Genomic DNA, 12,496 nt, shown 5'->3' with positions numbered 1-12,496 from the left:
GTGAGCCACCATGCTCGGCCTCTTCTCTTCTTTTCTCTTTCTCTCTCTCTTTCCCTTCCTCCCTTCCTCCCTCCTCCTTCCTTCCGTCCTCCCCTTCTTCCTTCCTCTCTTTTCTTTCTTTCTCTCTTTCCCTCCAGACAGGGTCCCAGGCTGGAGTACAGTGGCATGATCACAGCCACTTGAACTCCTGGCTCAAGCAATCTTCATGCCTCAGCCTCTGTAGCTAGGACTAGAGGCATGTGTCTCCATGCCCAGCTAACTTTTTTATGTTTTGTAAAGGGAGGAGGGGGTCTCACTATGTTGCTCAGGCTGGTCTTGAACTCCTGGCCTCAAGTGATCATCCTGCTTTGCCTCCCAAAGTGCTGGGATTACAGGCGTGAGCCACTGCACCTGGCAGAAACATTTAATAGTGACTTATGAATAGAAACCACGTCTGTGTCTCAGGTAGTGTGGAGACAGGTTGGTGGATCCCCATGCCATTACACCCAGAACCAGGGCTTATATACCATGGGGAAAGGGTATACGTGATACAGAAGGGATGTGTAGGACAATTATTCAAGGGCAGGACGTAAGGTAAGTACACGATCCTACACAAGGAACAGTAAGCAAAACAAACAAACAAAAAAACCTTAGAGGCCTTTTTGGAAATGGGCTTAGTCAGAACTCAATATGACAGATCAATATCCAAGATGGAGTTGCTTTAGCCCCCACACTCCACCCCTCTTAATCTCACACACCCTCCTCTTCTGAGCCTTTAGGGAAAGTGCTTGATATTGTGCAACTTTAGCAGCAATGGGTTGGCAAGGGAAAACAGATCAGACCCAGTAGCATTCCAAATTAGGGAGATTCACAGGCTTTGTTTTGTCATCTCTAGTCATTGTGAAATACCGTGACTTTAGTTTTCTTGGAAGAAGAAAAATGAGAGATATATAACATTAATAATTTGAATAGTAGAAATACAATGCACACAAGGATTACAATCAAAAAGGGCATGAAGACAATTAAGTCTCAGTTTTTCTTTAGAAATTTGTAGCGAGGAAATAATTCAGGATTCAGTTTGAATTGTAGGCAAATAATAAAACTCAAAAACAATGATTAAGGCTACAATCTAATAATGAGCATACTATAGTTTTCTTCTGAAACATAGTTTTTCTCAACAGTTTTCCCATTTCTACTAAGGATAAGTCAAAGTAGGACCAATTTACTTGTGAAATAAATTTAGTCTCATTAACTTGACCTGACTATTTGCATAAAGTGCAGGGAGAATAGGGATTGACCATATTGTCTCCTTTTAAGCTGGCTTCACTGGGACACTTTTCATAAGGAGTCTCAGATTAGACTTCTATAAGCCCTGAGGCTAACCAAGTCAAGGATTCAGTATCCGATTGTGCCTGTCATACCTATATGAATAGGTGTATTCCTCTCTTCTTGAGGCCCAAAAATAACGTGAGTTCCTGGGCCTGCCAGAAAGTGACATTTTTTACTTACCAGAGGTAGGCTGGCCTTTGTGTGGGGGCTTTATCAGCTCTACAACATCAACCTCATTTCCTCAAAGCAATGTGGTCATATCTGAAAACATGCCACTCCAGTCAAGGCCTTGATAAAAGAACCTGTGTCTCCAATTGTGTCCTGTTACAAAAGAAAACAGATTCTTACCAAACTTATGCAAATAACTATATTCCCATATCATAAGAATATATGAATAGTTTCCAGTTTTGCAGATATCAGGTAGAGAGACAGGTAAATTTTGTTCACAATAGTGTACTTTACAATTAGAGTAGCAGCCTTCCAAACAGGATATTTTCCTTTCTCACCTTGGAACTGCCATCCACACACCAAGCAGCTCTTTGCCAGTCAGGTGAGAGCTGTTTATTATACAGTGTAGAATCCAGCAGCTCCCCACACAGTTTCAGAGTCAGTCCTAGGGAAAAAGAGGCTCCCTGCTCATATCTCCTCCTTGCATTCTTCAGATAGCATAAATCCTGCACAAACCATTCCCATTTTATTAGTGGGACTCTTTTGGGTGCTGCTATCCTCATGAGAGTGTTTCTCTGACATTCAGACATTATCACTTCAGGTGTCAAGGCCATTTTATGTCCTTGAATTATAGAAGTAGCTTTAGTTAACATCCAATTACAAGGCAGCAAATGCCCCCAAACGAAAATTCTCTAGTGAAGGTGCTCATAGACTTTTGCCATAAGCCCCAATAAACATTCTACAAGGAGCTATCCGGTGGATAATTTGTTCCCTACCAGCACTTCAGCTTCTATTCTACACTTCGTGGGCTTGGTCAGTCTTACGGGTTCCCTCTGAGCATGTCCAATTAATAGTGTCCAAAGAGAAGATTTACATGCTTTCTGCTTCACAGTACCAGGAAAGGTAAACATCCTCCAGTCATATACAATGTCCATTCCCAGAAAACATTTAGGTAAAGGAGACACAGCTACTTTACATAAAGCCTGTTCAAACATTTTAATTCTTAAAATCCTATCGACCCTTACATTTTATGTTGTAGTTCCAGGAACCTTTTTCTCCATCCCTAGACCATTTTACCCTTTCTTGTGAAAAAGGATTTGAGTTCCCAGCAGTGAGTTGAGCCAAGGGACTTGGGCTCATTGGTCAATCTTTATTTTGATTAACTGCCTCAACATTGCCCCAGACAATTTTTAGTCAGCTTTCTCATTATAATCTTTACCTTCTCATTTTTTTCTTAAATTTCACAAATTTGGGGCAAATACAGAAAACTGTTTTGGGCCCTATAATGTTTGTAGACAGTCGGGGTTCCCTCTGGTCTACCCAACCTTTGATAGTGTTGTATTAAGACCTTTGTTTTAACCCCATCAATTTCTGTTGTATTTATCCCATTTTTAATAAATATTTAAACATGTTTACCCTGCTGGGATGAGTCCCATGACTCTCCCCTTTCTTTTTCCTTTTAGTTTCACCCTTATCAGTGCTTTGTTTTTTGTTTTTTGTTTTTTTGAGATGGAGTCTTGCTCTTGTCGCCCAGGCTGGAGTGCAATGACGTGATCTTGGCTCGCTGCATCTTCCACCTCCCAGGTTCAAGCGATTCTCCTGCCTCAGCCTCCTGAGTAGCTGGGATTACAGGTGCCTGTTACCACATCTGGCTAATTTTTGTATTTTTGTAGAGACAGGGTTTCGCCATGTTGGCCAGGCTGGTCTCTAACTCCTGACCTTGTGATCCACCTGCCTCACCCTCCCAAAGTGCTGGGATTACAGGCGTGAGTCATCGTACCTGGCCTATTCATCCTATTTCTTAGTAAACATTTTAAAATTTACACCCTTCTGGGATGAGTCCTTTGACTCTCTCCTCTAACCTTCACCACATTCTTGTTAATTAACCTAGCTTTTAAAATTAATATCTGTAAGACCCATCAAGGAAAGCTGAGACAACAAATTTGATAAGGCTTCTAGGACTCTTGTTCCACTTTTCAGGAGTGATGTCATTACATGTGGTACCCATGTAGAGGGGGTCCCCTTACCCAAAGCATTTACCATAACCTGGGTAACAGGCATATTCAGTGGGTGAATATCCCGGTCCTCATAAAGCCAATTACACATGGCTTGTACATGCTTCATCTGAAGTACCCAACTTGGCATTTATAGGGGGAGTTGAACAGACCCCCTTTTCAGAGTAAAAGGATCTTACAGTGGCTTTTATCCAGTCCACCAGCCCAGTTCTTCTCTCAGGAATAACCTCCTATGTGTCTGGATCATATGTATGAATCTGCAATTGTTCTATAGTGACCTGTGGGTCTTGCATCACCCAAACATGTTTTCCACTGCACAGCATTTCAAACCAAAGCCACTGCTTCCAAAGTAGTTACTCTCACAATCCAATTTTGGAAAAGTTCCTCAGGGAGCTGCTGATACTGTTGTAGGAAATGGAATGATTCCTTCATACTATACCCTATGGTTTCAACTGTTACCTGCTTTTGCCCTTCTGCCACACTTACTAGCCACAAACATTAAAGGTACTTTCTGTTGTGCTGGCTTACTTTTTCTCCCTTGTGGGTACATTTGAGGCTAAGAACCTGAGCTCAGACAGACCCATATCTGAGGTTGGTCTAGGCTCAAGGCCCAACCAGGCACTCTCTTTCACTTTCATTTTAGCTTTTATAGATAACAATAACTAAAAGGAAAATAAAATCTTAAGTCCCCCAAATCACAATGCCAAAGGTAAACATAAAGCTTGTGAACAGATTCATGTAAAAAATGGCCTTCCTTTTCCTAAATAGAAAGCTACAATGATAGAAGGCCACATATCTCTCCAGGTGGCCTCCCTCACAAATTTCTTACAAGGAAATTCCTTGTGGACCCCCAAATCTCTCAGAATAAATATCCCTTCAATAAATTAACCCCAAAACATAGAGTTCTGTTGAATCTCACCCTGACAATGTAAATTAACAGCTTATCTTCATGGGCACAGGACAAAGATAAGACTACAAAGCATGCCTCTGCCCACCCCAAGACAAATGTAAATGTGACTTCTTCCCATATTCTAGGTTTATGTAAAATGCATATTTACTGAGCATGAGATGAACGTATAAATAACAGTTCCTCTACTGGCTCCTTTCACATATAGAATGTGGATTCAGTAAGCATTAATCAAAGCCTCATAAGAATGTCACTATTTACCTCATTGTTCACCCTCCTGTCTCTTTTTCCCTCATTCCCCTGCCGCTTGCTCTTTCCCCTTTAAATATTGAAGACCTCAAAACCCTCTTTGGAAAATGCACAGGCAAAAGATCCTACTGTGATTGTGCCTCTTTTTCCCAGGTGCATCCTCAACCTTGGCAAAATAAACCTCTGAATTGACTGAGACTTGTCTCAGACACTTTTGGGTTTACATTTTGGCAAACATGAAGGGATTCTGAGTTGACTGTTGCCCTTTGGCCTGCAGCAGCTCTCCTACCAGCTGACTAAAAGCTCTTTATTACTCTGACTGATTGGATGATTTGCTGAGGTCTGGGAGCTTCTTCCTCCAGAGATCCCTGATCTCCCAAATTTTTGGAAAGAAATAGCCTTTTTTGGTGCTGTTTTGTCTTTGTCTTTCTGTGTCAGTCTGTCATAAAGAGGGGTACCATAGGATAGAACATGGGCCTAGAACCCCTATATGCTCACTGTTCAAGCTGGCCCTGCAGACTGGTCAGTTCTGCAGTTCAGACTATACCAGTATCTGTTAAGACAAACTTTGCTGTAGGCCCCTGAAATAAAACCTGGGTGAGGTTTCCTTGTCATTTTGTTTTATGTCCTTGAGAGCTTGACTTTCTCACCAAGTGGGCATATTCTCTTAGACTCCACTAACTGGAGGGCAGGAATTTTCAGGTTCACATCAGGAAGCCAGTCTGCAAAGACTGGGAATCCAAGACAACTAATATTTTAAGCAGTACACTTTTTGTTTCAAATGTGTCAACTTCTTAGGGAAGTTTTTTCTTAAAAGATCTCATCCCTATGGGGTTTTTGTCATCTTTTGTTATCTTAAATCTATTTCTAAGAGTGAATTTTTAGGGATCATGGGGACTGCCTCCTTTCTGCCCTCTCCAGGAATATAAAATCTTATTCTAAACCTCGAAAATTATGACCTGGGCTTTACACAGAGAGATTTTTGCACTGAGTTGCTATCAGAATAAAGTACACCACTGAAAATCCTAATTGTCAATGCCAAAAGAAACATAAAAAAGGTTTTAGAGATCTCTTACTCTAAAGAATTGATGGGAAAATTAAATTTTAAAAAGGACACATAATAGTGTCATAGCTAGTCTTGAGAACTTGCTTGAGCAAAATCTAACATAAAAAAAAAGTTTAAAATCTTTAAAAGCTCAAAATTGCTCTAGATTCCCTCTAAGAAAAACAACGGACACCACCCCATGCTGCAGTTCAGTAGCTAAGGTTCTTCCCTTTTCACCTTGGTGACTCGGGTTTGTTTTCCAGCCAGAGAATGAGTCCTTTCTGGTTTGATATTTTTATGATTTTTCAAATACCAGCTGTTTGTTATGGCAAAAATCTGGTGGTAAAAGAGTTTAAAAGTTGTTTGTTTTTTTTTTAAAGAGCTCAATAGTCAAAAGTAGACTTAACTAAAACTGATATCTAGGGTATATATGTACACACACACACACACACACACATACACTAGTTTTAAGCCTCTGTTCTCTCTTTATAAAAACTTTTCAGTCAGCTACATTGTTTCTCTGTTTACTTCTGCCTGTCCCTCCTTTCTCTTGCCATGCTCAATGCCACATGAAGCACCTAAAAAAAAAAAAGAAGAAGAAAAGGAATTTCTGACAGCCTGGGATCCACTGGTGAAAACAGAAAAGGCACCAAAGACTTCTTCTGTGTTTGAAAGAAATCTGTTTTTCTTCATGTCTCCCAGGAGTTGTAAGCAGACCAATTCACTCATATCTAATAAAACTCTGTTCTCTTTTGTATTTTGTCACCTGATTTTGTTTTACTTTTGGGGGTACCTAAAATTACTTTTGAGAAAGTAACTTTGGTGTATACAATAGGTAAATAAGAAATACACTTTTAGAAATGGCTGATGGCAGAGGCTTACAGTGAGTAGTCATGACCACATTGTTTTACTCATTTCCTTGTGCATGTATATGAGAAAAGTGAGCTTTGGGGCACATAGAAGCTATGGAAACATCTCCACTCCTGACTGAGAGGTAAGACTCCTGTGGGGGATGAGATGATCAAAGAGTCACTGACTGGCATTGAGTCGCCTACCATCCTTGGGAGAACAGAATATCCTAGCAGTGAGGAGCGCTGTAAAAGCATTGAACTATCTTGTCCCATGGTGTTCCCGTCTCTTTGGGAACCACAGATAGAGTGTAAAAATGGAATCCTTGGTTTTGGAGGATCTGTTCTGCCTTCCAGCTATGCTTGCTTTGCACGTATTTAAATATCAGGCCATAAAAACTGCATATTTTCCTTCTCATATTCATTAAAGGGCTCTACCCTAAAGCCAGTAATCTAATTAAGAAACAAGTCAAGTTTAAAAAGCCAAAATACAACTTTCAGGCATGTAGCTGACTATCTGAAAACTCTTTCATAAAATAAATTTACCTCTTCAAGGAAATTTGTATTTGTAATGGTTATCTCCCTATGTACATTAGAAACTCTTCCCATTGCTTTAAATTCATAAGTCATACCTTTGTTTAAAGTACTTTTCCTGGCCATCTTAACTAAAATTTACGTACACCATTGTTTTTCCCTTGGCTTGAGCAAATGATGGTACAATATTTAGGCCTAATGTGTTAGCTCTGTGCTTTTAAAATGCAAAGTGTCTACTTTGCTTTGCCTAAGAGTTGTCTGTTTAGAAATGCAAATTTTGAGCTGTCTAGCTGGCAATTGCTCAGGGCAATGAAACAGGTTATCAAAAGAATTGATAGTCTAAAGCGGGGGAGAGGTATTTTGAAAACTGACAAATGAACAATCATATAAATCTATAAGATCTGCTCCTGTCTATATGTCTGTATGTCAATGTGTTTATACAAGTCATGTGTATGTAATGTTTCACTACCAAAAAATATAAAAGAGCTCTAATTAATTGGCCTAAAGAAAAAAGTAAGTGCTTAAATAAAATTTTTCATCAGAAAAGTAGAAACTTTAACTCAAATGCTTTTTAGTTCATGTAACTTTAGCAATATTTGGTAAATAAAACTAGTTTTTAAATTATTGATAAAATAAAAACATCTCCAGAATTTAATTTAGACTTTTGATCTAAACTAGTTAGGCAGGTTAAATACTGTGCTAAATGCTTAAAGACATAAAACTTTGCTTCTACTTATCTATAAACTTATGAACCTCCTACGTTTTTCACCAAAAATAAGAGTTACTAAGAGGTAACATTATAATTAATGTATTTAATTAAAACTACTAGATACAAAGCGTATTTTAAAAGTAGAATGTGTTTTGGTTAAAAATATGGTTATAAGAAGGCATGGGAATGTGGATTTTTTTTTTTTTTTTTTTTTTTTTTTTTTTTTTTTTTTTGAGATGGAGTCTGGCTCTGTCGCCCAGCCTGGAGTGCAGTGGCCCGATCTCAGCTCACTGCAAGCTCCGCCTCCCGGGTTCGCGCCATTCTTCTGCCTCAGCCTCCCGAGTAGCTGGGACTACAGGTGCCGCCACCTCGCCCGGCTAATTTTTTGTATGTTTTTAGTAGAGACGGGGTTTCACCGGGTTAGCCAGGATGGTCTCGATCTCCTGACCTCGTGATCCGCCCGTCTCGGCCTCCCAAAGTGCTGAGATTACAGGCTTGAGCCACCGCGCCCGGCGGGAATGTGGATTTTTTAAGGGAACATAATTTTTGTCTAGAAGTTCTAAGGATGAATTTGTTTATAAGCTTTTATTAAAAGTAGCTTTTGCATTAATAATAGCGTACGCAAAGGCAAAATTTGGTTTTCTCTTTTGAGGAAGATTTTCATGTAATATTAAGATACAGTGGGCTGGGTGTGGTGGCTTACACCTGTAATCCCAGCACTTTAGGAGGCTGAGGTGGGCGGATCACCTGAGGTCAGGAGTTGGAGACCAACCTGACCAACATAAACTCCGTCTCTACTACAAAATTAGCCGGGCGTGGTGGCACACGCCTGTAATACCAGCAACTCGGGAAGCTGAGGCAGCAGAATCATTTGAACCCGGGAGGCGGAGGTTGCAGTGAATCAAGATCGTGCCATTGCACTCCAGCTTGGGCAACAAGAGCGAAATTGAATCTCAAAAAATAAAAAACAAAAATAAAATGATATAGTAAAATACTTTTGTTTGCCTTTTGAATAAACTGCAAAAAAAAAAAAAAAGGGGGAGAGAGGAGAGCTAGGATTCAGTTGGCCTCATGCTGACTTTACTAGGTCTTATTGTTTGAGAAACTGAGTCTCCTCTCTATCAAAGAGTAAAGGTTTTTGCTTTTTAAAAATCTTTGAATTATCATTTTGGCTACATGAATGACTTATTTTACAGTAACCTGTCATCGGGTTTGTGACATCATGCGGTTTTTTTTTTTTTTTTTTTTTAGACAGAGTCTCGCTCTGTCACCCAGGCTAGAGTGCAGTGGCGCAATCTCGGCTCACTGCAACCTCCACCTCCCGGATTCAAGGGATTCTCCTGCCTCAGCCTCCCAAGTAGCTGGGATTACAGGCATGTGCCACCATGCCTGGCTAATTTTTTTGTATTTTTAGTAGAGATGGGGTTTCACCATATTGGCCAGGCTGGTCTCAAACTCCTGACCTTGTGATCCACCTGCCTCGAAATCCCAAAGTGCTGGGATTACAGGTATGAGCCACTGCGCCCGGCCCTGACATCATGTGTTTTAAACCTTTGATATTTGATAAACTTTCCAAAATCAAATTCTAAATCCAGTCATTAAACCTCATTATCTTTTTAGATAGTAGGTCCCCTGCAGTCCAAAAGAGGCATATCTGGCTTATTTGATATGTTCAATCATACAAGAACCATTGTCAAATATAAATTGGTGTTTAATTTTCTTTGGGTTATGTTTATATAAATGTGTTATTAGTATATGTTCCAAAAGTGTATGAGATTCCTATAATTCTGATATGCTTTAGTACATATTATCAATAATAATAACGATCATTATGTGAAATTGTTTTATACCACAGAACTAACCAAATATCTTGGTCAGTTGTATCTTTAACTATGGCTGTTCTAAGACTTTTGTCATCCACAATTATTTGTTTTACCTTGATTCTTCTCAAAAAGTGGTTTCTACAAAGCAAAAACCTAAAATTTGCTTCTTGGTCTGGTGCAGTGACTCATGCCTATGATCCTAGCACTTTGGGAGGCCAAGGCAAGTGGATCACTTGAGGCCAGGAGTTAGAGACCAGCCTGACAAACATGGCGAAACCCTGTCTCTACTGAAAATACAAAAATTAGTCAGGCACAGTGGCGAACACCTGTAGTCCCAGACACTTGGGAGGCTGAGGCATCAGAACTGGACTCAGGTGGCAGAAGTTGCCATGAGTCAAGATCATGCCACTGCACTCCAGCCTGGGTGACACAGCAAGACTCTGCCTCAGAAAAAAAAAAAAGATCATAAAACTTGCTTCTTTAAGGGAATTCATGGAAAGGACTGATGGGTGCTCTTAAATGCAGGTTTCAGATAACCTTGGAGACTATGTCATGGTACTAAAGAATAAATAAACTTCCAGGACTCTCATTAAAGAACTAATGTATTCATGAGGATTGCTGGCTCAATATCAAGCAGGACAGGGGTTAACTGCATGGACTGAACCAATGGAAGGCTGAAATAATTTTTCAGTGATTTTTTTGTTTGAAACATTGCTGATTCTTTTTTTTTAAATCAGAATCAAGAAAACTTTTTTCTTTTGAGCTATTTACAGCTTTTAATAATTGAGTAAAGTATATTCTTATAAGCAAAATTTTAAGCGTATTTCTCTCTCCCTGATTTATTTATTTATTTATTTATTTTTTGAGACGGAGTCTTGCTCTGTCGCCCAGGCTGGAGTGCAGTGGCCGGATCTCAGCTCACTGCAAGCTCCGCCTCCCGGGTTCACGCCATTCTCCTGCCTCAGCCTCCCGAGTAGCTGGGACTACAGGCGCCCAACACCGCGCCCGGCTAATTTTTTGTATTTTTTAGTAGAGACGGGGTTTCACCGTGTTAGCCAGGATGGTCTCGATCTCCTGACCTCGTGATCCGCCCGTCTCGGCCTCCCAAAGTGCTGGGATTACAGGCTTGAGCCACCGCGCCCGGCCTTCTCTCCCTGATTTCTAAAAAAATTTGGAAGCTATCTGTGAATATTCTTAATTTGTGGCAATGCAGTTATTTGCATAAATTAAATGAGAATCTGGTTTTTTTGTAACAGGACATAAACTACTCACCTCCTTGTTCACCCTTCCCCCCTTTTCCCCTCCTTCCTCTGCTGCTTGCTATTTTTCCTTTAAATATTGAAGTGCTCAAGACTCTCTTTGGAAAAAGCACAGGCCACAGATCCTACTGTGACTTGTGTCTTTTTTTTCCCTTGTGTGTCCTCAACATTTGCAAAATAAAGTTCTAAATTGATTGATGTCTTTCTCAGACACTTTTTGGTTTATAATAACCAAGGGACTTAATATTTCACATTTTGCTTATTAGTTTGCATTTCCTTAGTTTGCAGTTCCATTGGCCCAACTCTCTAGGAGTTGAATTCATCTCTAAATTCCACTGGTAACTTTTACATTTAGTAACTGAATGCAGCGCAGCAGCTCTATGCTGTGGGTGATCACATGGGCACCTGGGAATCAAAGGTTCCTCATTCCTCACCTGTTTATCCTTTTCCTTTTTACGCATTAACTTTTATCTACATAATTTATTTCCTTCATTTTGAAACATTTAACCTCTAAATTAGACAAAATTAGTTCTCCTTTACCAAAATCATATAGTCGTCTTTTTAAAATGAACTTCCTGACCAAAACCACACATTTCTTTATACACTCTGTATATAGAGTTATTTTTCTTGTATCTAGTAGTTTTATTTTTTTTATTTTTTATTTTTTTATATTTTTAAGACAGGGTCTCACTCTGTCACCCAGACTGGAGTGCAGTGATGCAATCATGGCTCAATGCAACCTCAATCTCCCAGACTTAAGCAATCCTTCCACCTCAGCCTCTTGAGTAGCTGGAACTACAGGCATGAGCCACCATATCCAGCTAACAGTAGTTCTTAATTACATGTATTAACAACTGTTCTAACTCTTAGTAACCCTAATTTCAGTAAAAAACTTAGGATTACTTAATTTAACATAACATGACTTTAAGATTTTAAATTACTGAGGAGAATTTTGAAATTGAAACCACTGTTATGAAATTTTAAAAGGCCACAAGATTAAAATTATGGTAGGGGGTTGAATTTTGTTAAGATATTTATCTTTCTCTCAGATCTTTTCCTCCTCCAGGCATGATTGCTTGCACATAGTCATTTCAGTAGACACTAATAATGTATTACCTCCTTGTCTTAGCCCCCAGGCAGGCTGCCCACAAGATTAATGAAGTTTTTTCTTCAAAGAATATGATCTTCCCTATGGCTTCCAGAAGTTGGACTGACCAAGGGAGAAGGCTGAGCAGCTTTGACCACCAGGGATTTCACCTCATGCAAACTTTTCTACTAAGCTATAGCCATGGTTAAATAATAACCTACCATTGTTTCCCAGCTTGCTTTCCATAGTAACCAGCAGTCACTAACATTACTGTGAAACCTAAGACTGGTCTTTGAGATATTTTTCAGACTTTGCCTCTAACAGTCTGGACCAACTGATGCCAACTGTACCTGTGGCCCATGAGGGTAACTAAGGAACTGACTTGACTTGTATTGTGACTTCACCATGACCCAATAACTGATTGAGCACATGAAGGCACCTCCGACACCCCTATGGTTTCATGCCAGACCAATTATCAACACCCATCCCTTAAGCCCCTTCCCACCAAATTATCCTTAAAATTCTAGCCTCTGAATTCTCAGGG

The 12,496-nt window shown here is 39.8% G+C and overlaps 1 protein-coding gene and 1 long non-coding RNA gene across 2 annotated transcripts in view; one reads left to right on the top strand and one right to left on the bottom strand.

Annotated features, from left to right (window-relative positions):
- The window catches only part of LOC126940333 (kelch repeat and BTB domain-containing protein 7), a 75,066-nt gene that overhangs the window by 37,820 nt on the left and 24,750 nt on the right, over nt 1-12,496 (top strand). The window lies entirely within an intron of this gene.
- The window catches only part of LOC126940350 (uncharacterized), a 174,717-nt gene that overhangs the window by 142,746 nt on the left and 19,475 nt on the right, over nt 1-12,496 (bottom strand). The window contains exon 2 of the long non-coding RNA XR_007720713.1: nt 1,489-1,629. This is a non-coding gene — a long non-coding RNA (uncharacterized LOC126940350). The remainder of the gene's footprint in view (nt 1-1,488; nt 1,630-12,496) is intronic.

This window comes from Macaca thibetana, chromosome 17 (genome assembly GCF_024542745.1).
Source record: "Macaca thibetana thibetana isolate TM-01 chromosome 17, ASM2454274v1, whole genome shotgun sequence".
Lineage (NCBI taxonomy): Eukaryota > Metazoa > Chordata > Mammalia > Primates > Cercopithecidae > Macaca > Macaca thibetana.
The sequence above is the reverse complement of the archived record's forward strand: the minus strand, read 5'-3'. Positions and strand labels throughout refer to the sequence as shown.